The following is a 7,741-nucleotide window of genomic DNA, read 5'->3' on the forward strand; positions in this document are numbered from 1 at the left end:
AAAATTGATTTTCACAATCTGGATTCTTTTGATCTTTTTTAGATTTTCTTTTAATTAAAAGCACAAATATCAATTTAAATAGGGTTGATACATGCTGATCCTATCAAATAAACATCCATCATGATTTAAGAATATCAAACACAATTTTTATGAAGAACCTTTATGAGTTAGGTTTTTTTCTAGAAAATATTTTTGGTAAACATCCACTAGGAGAACTGCAACATTCTAAAATCATGAAATATCAGCCTAAATACGTGTTTAGGATTGATATCATCCAATATACAGGTCTAAAATTTTAATTTGGCATGCATATGCATCCTTTGTGTTATGCACGCACACACAAGCCAATGAGATCCTAACAAAACTCGTTGTGTAGTATCCTTAACATGTATCTAGTTTCTCGCATTACATTACAGTTTTTTAAGTAATAGCAAAATAAAACTATTAAAACTATGTTGGACCATACTTACATTAATACTGGAGTGCATGATGTGTCAAGAGTCACAACTTTTTTTCTTAGGCTATGATATCAAGTCTGCAACACCTAAATTTTTGAATCAGAAAATTTAGAGTTTTTTTTAAATCTCTTTTACACAATTTTCAAAAAATATAACGAAAATTCAAACACGGTTCAAGCTTTGTGCAGGTTACAGATTTCAACTCACACGTGTAAGACTAGAATTAACTGAATCAAACTATTAATTAAATTAAAATAAATCATAGGGGTAGTGAATTGAAGGAGGGCCTTGGTTTCAAAGTTGCGTTTGATGGTGGGTACATCGAGGAGGATGAAGGAGATAGGGAGAAGGAAGAGGAGAGAAAAACAAAGGAAATGTTTGGCGTGGGATAGCATTATCCTTGTCGACTCGTCAATCACGCCCCACAGGGTAATAGGTGCCATTTTCTCAACAGGGTGAGGGGCTGGCTGAGTGGCTCGTTCTATTAGGTTGGTTATTTAGTGAGACGAGGAGGAGGCGGACCTGAGAAGAGAAAGCGAAGACAATGACCATAGGTATGGTAGGTAAAGCCAGCAGCACGGTTAGGTATCTGAGAGTGGTTTCTTCATCTAAATATAAAAAGAAAAAAAAAAGAAAGGATGGCGTGGGTGGACTATCTGTCGCTTTTGACTTCAGTGGCACCAGGCCAGAGGATCCGTCTTGTTGTTGGACTTGTCCGGTTTGCTGAAGTGCAGAAGAAAAAGCATAATTGTATACTTAATTTAAACTTGTAAATGTATTTATTATTGTTTATTTACTGAAAACTATGTTTTAATTAAAAAATTAAATTTTTTTTTTTATGATAAAACTCTCGCCGAAGCTGAGACAACCCCCAAGTGTGGCCCCATGATCACTCTGCCGTACGTGTCCCTCACTCTCATGCACCAGTGGGGTTTAATTTGGTGACTTCATAGCATCACTCTGCTAACCACAGTGGCCACCCCGTAGTGGTTTGATAATTGATGTATAAGCCAATTGATTATTTATTGCTTAAAAAAACACGAACTGAACTCATTCAATCCGTGTTTTCTACTAAGAAAACCATATAAAATGCATGTGAGTAAGACAACTGAGGTTTTGAACTTGCAAACTCCCATCACTGGGAGAAGTGCACTGACAGCTCATACCAACCACGCGGAGCCCCCCCGTTGGTAACTGTACATTTCGATGAAGAATGAAAATTTGTGGTGGATGCCTCCGGTCAAGAGATTGGATGCCATTGATCTCAAGATGAACGGCTGATGAGATGCCCAACACTTGGACGGGCCCCAACTTTTTTCCCAATGTTTGTGTTTAAGATGGATAACATCTGAATAGTTTAAAATGAACGGTTCACAATGACTCTTATTCTCTGTCTGGTGGGTGTCGTTCATTCATTTTCAAGATGAACGGCAGGAAGGCGCGTCTGAACTGATCCTCAATCAACCAGATATGAAGATGTTGATCACATATGTGCTAATTAAATTTAACATATATCAAGATCCAAGTTGACCTACAAGACTTGGCCGAGACTATCGGCCTAAAATCAACCATTTAACAGTCAATGCATACACATTTTTCGTTCATTCGTTCATTCAGCAAAAGCCACACAAGAAAAAAAAAGAGAGTTAAGTCATATATTTATTGTCTTTAGCCCCCACACGGAACTTGGCCGCCGACGTCATGATACGGTGAGCGCGCTCGTTTCTTTTCTGTGTGCGACGTCGCTAGTTTATCAGTTATTTCTCCATTCAGCCTAAGCCAACACATAAAATCTGTCACAAAAAACACGTTATTAAGAAGACGAGGATTCCACTCGCCATTTTGAGAAATAGAACACGAAGACAATATAATTTTTTTTTTGATATTCTACTGTTAAAAAATTCATTTTATATTAAAAAAAACTCTAAAACGTTTATAAATAATATAATATTATTAAAATATTATCTATGGGTGTCAGTGTCTGTGTCTATGTGTCCGGTTGTGTCTAAGGGACACGTCACAGAAAATGGCATGTAAAAACGTAGCCATTTCCATCTGAACCTCGCTTCTTTCTTTTTTGGTTTTTTGTTTTCGGCCTGCATTTTTGGAGATTCCAGGGAAATCTCTCTCTCTCTCTCTCTCTCTCATCGCCTCCTGCTCCCACAGCCCCACCCTTCGATCCTCCTCCTCACTCCCACCATTGCCTCCTGCTCCCACAGCTCCACCCTTCGGTCCTCCCCACCATCGCATAGCCGCCCTCATCATCGAAGAGCCCTCCTCAACCCCTACATCACCGGAGAGCCCTCCCTCATCACAGGCTTTCCTCCCCACCCTCTTCCCCTATACACCTTCCCTCACCCTCTTCCTCACAGCTCTCCCTTCCTTATATGTCTCCGTTCTGCCACACCCATCCCTTCCCACCTTAACTCAAGTTTTTCCACCATTTTCTTCTTCAATGGTGGGTGGCAGTGGGTTAGGCTGCGAGAAAAATCAGGGTTTCCTCTTGTGATTTGACTAGCAAGAAAAACAAGGTTTCCTTCAGCCATCAGACTCATGAAGCAGCAACACAAGGAGAAGAGTGTGTCCTGCGTACCCTAACCTCCATCCGGCGTCTTGCGTGCTTCTCAGCCACTCTTCCCCCTTTTCCTAGCAACCCTAACCTTCATCAGTTGCGGGTCCTAACCTCCATCCGGCGTCCTGCGTCCTCTCCCTCCGGCATCGGTCAATCGACGTCGGACGCAGGAATGTAGCCGCAACACAGGAACACTAGCAAGAAGACGATGGTGCCCCTGCTTGGTCCAACGGAACTGCTCTTCCTCTCCCACTTTTTTCGGATGTTATCTTTCTCTTTCCCCTACTGGCAAAGGGGTTAGCACCCCATTTCCAGTGAGCATCTTCCTCTATCCTTTCCTCTTTCGTGCTCGTTGGCCTCTCTTCCGGCATGCATACCTCATCCCTCTACTTTTGGAGCCTATGCCCCACCCATACTCTACTCGTCAACCAACAAGCCCTCTCCTCTATCCAAGAGGCTTTGAATGACTGAGGGCTAACTTTCGCCCTGCGTCGCCAAGGCGCTTATGTTGCCCTCCCTTTTCGCCTCTCTTTCTTTGTGTTCTTTTCCCTATCGGAGGTGTTCACTTCATGTCTGTTCTTCGGCTCGCTGCTCCCTAGTGACATCCGGAATTTCTTGCGCTTGCTCTGTTGGCGCCCTGCTCTGTGCTCTATTTTTCTACCGCAGGTCTCCCTGATCGGACGTCGTCCGTGGCTGGCAGGAGGTTAAGTCATCCTGGCAGCGGTCTTTTTCCCGCAGTCTTTCTTGTTCTCTTCTTTCCCAGGCTAAGCCGGGAGATTGGTGGTGTAAGCCCCACTGCTTTTTTGAAGAATTTTAGTTGATATATATATATATATATATATATATATATATATATATATATATATATATATATATATATATATATATATATATATATATATTCCATTGTGAGAAATTTCCTGTTTTGGCACAAGCATTGTTCGTAAATCTGGCATTTATCGCTTTCTGAGGTTCTGAATCGCGTAGATTTGCTCTATGAGGCGATTCAGGGCAAACCGCGAGGAATCAAACCTCAATACTTGTAGATTAGATTTATATTATATTCATTTGGGTTTGCTCCGAATTCGGTGCCTAAACGAGAAAAATATCTTGTTATTTCATGTATTTTGGCGAAAATGGGTATATCGGTAATTATGAGTCATACCGAGGCCCAATTTCATAGAAATTGAGAAATTAAATATACTTTATTATAATTTAAACTTTAATTCATGAAATGTAATTGAAAACTTTAGTTTTTAAATTAATTTAAACATGTCCATTTAAATAACCATTGAATTGGAGTTTTATAAAGTAAATTGTAAAATCAATGAAACCTTGAAGTGAGTTTTCAATTTTTTTTAAATAAGGGTTGGTTTTGGGCATTTAGAAAATGTTTGACATGGGATCCACCTCATCCCATGTCATTTTGAGGGTTTATAAAAATATATTTTACAAAAAAAAACTGTTTTCAAAAGGTGGTTTTGAAAAGTTGAAAAATCTAGGCTTGGGAGCCTTAAAAAGGAAATTTCAAAAAAAAGCTAGTGGGCTCAGCCCACAATTTGAGGGGGGTAGGCTGGGCACCCCTTAGGGGGTAGCCCCTACCAATTTCAAAAAAAAAAATAATAAAAAGATTTCAAATTTTTTTTGGAAGGGTCGATTTTTTTTATGGGAGGTTGACCTTGACCTTGAAAGGTCAAGGCCAACCACTCCCCTTAAATTAAGGGGAGTGGTTGGGGGTTGTTGGGGGTGGTTGGGGCCACCCTTGACCCTCTTTTTAGGTTCATGGAGCTAGGGTGGGGCGTGGGAGAGGGAGACCACCCATCTCCCCTCCTTCACTCCCCACCACACATCTCATCTCCCCCTTTTTAAACAAGGGAAGGGAAGAGAGAGAGGGTCGACACCCTCTCTCTTCTTCCTCTCTTCTCCAGCTCTTCTCTACTCCCTCCCTCACGTTGCTGCAGCTCCAACTGGGCCAACCCAGCACCAAGGTGAGCTCCCCCCCTTTCCATGCATTTTCGTTTCGTATTTGCTTTCTGAATTTTTTTTGGGCCATGTTTGTTTTTTTTAATAATGGGTAGAACGCCCCTTTGGGGCTGGTGCTTGGTGGGACGCTGAGCTGAGCCTTTCCATGGCCAGCCCAGGTCCCTTGGTGGCTTTACTGAGCCCAGGACGCCCAGCTGGGTCTGTTGCAGACCTTGCAACAGGCTCTCGGACTGACCCAAGGTCGGTCAGTCCGGGCTCTCTGTAAACACCCCAAATTTTCATTCACCTCTCCAACATTTCCACCAAGCATCAGCATCCAGCCTCTAAAATCACCAGAGAGCAAAATTGTCATTTTCTGAGCCCAGACCTGCAAAAGTCTAAATTTCATCTGCAACTCTCAAAATTTCTCTACTTTTAGCTCAGATGTTCAAAATTTTATTCCTGACAGAAAACAGGAATCTCCAAGTCTTGGTTCAAGATTATATTGCATAAGACATGGCATTGCATATCATTGCATGAGCATTTCATATCACTGCACTGCATAGCATGTCATTTCGAGGTCCAGAACTCTTGATTTCAAAATTTTCAATCCAGATTCGAATTTCAACTACTTTCAAAATTTATTTCAAAACCCTAGGTCTTTAAAATTATCATTTCTTCCCATTTTACCCCCAAGACTCTGAATTTCAAAATATTTCCTCAGGAAAACGATCTGGATAGTTTTCAATATGGATTTCAGTCACTTCAACTCAGATTTTGCCTTTTTGTCAACAATTTCAAATATCTTTATTTTACAAAATCGTCCTACAGGGGCTAACCCTTTTCAAAATTTCCGTTTTACCAATTAGTCTAGATTTTATGAAAATTTCAAAAAGAGGTTTATTGTCTTGTCTTTATTTCAATAAAGAAGCAATGTGTGACCCACACTGAGGTGGTGTCACACAGACTTTTCTTTTGAAAATTTTGAATTTTGAAAACCCCAAAAAAATAGAAGCCTTGTCCCCTGGATTGGCGCCACTTGTCTTTTCTCTCTCCTCCCATTTATCTGCCAAGTGTCAGTGTGGGGCTACCTTAAGAAGCCGCCACATGTCATTAGACACCATCTTCACCCTGCGCCATGTGTCATTCCATAGATCACCCTGAGATGCCAAGTGTCCTGTGTTGTCCTGGCCAGAAAAAGCAAAACTTGTCTCCTCTGAGGTGGCGCCATTTGAAGTGTGTCTCCTGCAGAGGACACGTGCCACTCCTAGCTTCCTCCAGAAAAAGTAGAGTTGTCTCCTTCTGAGGTGGCGCCATCTGAGGTATTCTCTTATGCAGCAGGTGACACATGTCATTCTCTGCTCTTCTTAGAAAAAGCAAATGACACATGTCATTCTCTGCTCTTCTAAGAAAAAGCAGACTGACACATGTCATTCTCTGCTCTTCTTAGAAAAAGCAAATGACACATGTCATTCTCTGCTCTTCTTAGAAAAAGCAGACTGACACATGTCATTCTCTGCTCTTCTCAAAAAAAGTAGAGGACACATGTCATTTCCTGCTCTCTTAAAAAAAACTGGAATTCAAATATTCAAATCTCTCCAGAGGTGGCGCAAATCCTGAACTTCACCTTTTCCATTTTGTCTGAGATGGCGCCACATGGCTTGGACCTCCTTCTCTTCTCTCTGCCACGTGTCGATCTCTGCTTCTTTCAGAAAAAGCAGGATGACACATGTCCTTCCCCTACTTTTCTCAGAAAAGTAGATGACACATGTCATGTCTAGCTTTCTTCAGAAAAAGTAGAGAACACATGTCACTCTTGGCTTTCTTCAGAAAAGCAACCAGTCAAAAATTTTCAGACAAGAGCTAGGTGGCACAAATTCTGGAGTTCTACCTTTTTCTACTTTGAATATGAGGGCGCCACATGTTCCTTGCTTTTCCCTCCTACCACATGGCATTGTAGGAGCCACTCTGAGGAAATGCCACATGTCCATCCTCCATTCCTCCAGAGCCAACCCCCATTTCAAATTCAAATTACCTTCTGAGGTGGCGCCATTTGGGAAGGCTTCTCCAGACAGCTGACACTTGTCTGCCACATGTCCAGACCTCACTGCATCAGAAAAAGTAGAAACCCCCCCCCTCTGAGGTGGCACATTCTGCTTCTTCCATTCCTATTCTCCTGCCACATGGCAGTGTGGAGCAACTTGGAGGTGGCACCACATGCCAACCTCTCCTTTCCTGCAGAAAAGTAGAATTTGAATTCCTCTGAGGTGGCACAGTCTGCTTCTTCCACTCCTGTCCTTCTGACATGTGTCAAGAACTTCCAGAGGTGGCGCCACATGGCATGCTCCTACTGTTTCCAGCTTTACACCTCAAACCTCCTTTTGAGGTGGCGCCAATCCAAAGCCCCACTTGGCTTCATTTCTTTTATTTATTTTATATTTTTAATAAAAATAGCCCCATGAGGTGGCGCCACCTGAGGGCTCCCTACAAAAGGCAAATTTCGAATTTCAAACCCCAGGTAGCACCCTCTGAGGTGACGCCATCTGGGAGCTTCCTGCAGAGAAAATCAAGCAAACCCAATTTTGAAAATTTTCAAATCCTGCTGAGGTGTCTCACCCACAAAATTTCCCATTTTATTTTCTCAAAAAACCAAAATAGCACCACTGATATGGCTCCACATGGAGGGCTCAGATTGAGCCTGTTTGAAATTCAATTTTTTTTAGAAAAATTCTATAAAAACAAGGGCTCA

This window comes from Nuphar pumila, chromosome 16, assembly GCF_984573655.1.
Source record: "Nuphar pumila chromosome 16, dmNupPumi1.hap1.1, whole genome shotgun sequence".
Classification (NCBI taxonomy): domain Eukaryota; kingdom Viridiplantae; phylum Streptophyta; class Magnoliopsida; order Nymphaeales; family Nymphaeaceae; genus Nuphar; species Nuphar pumila.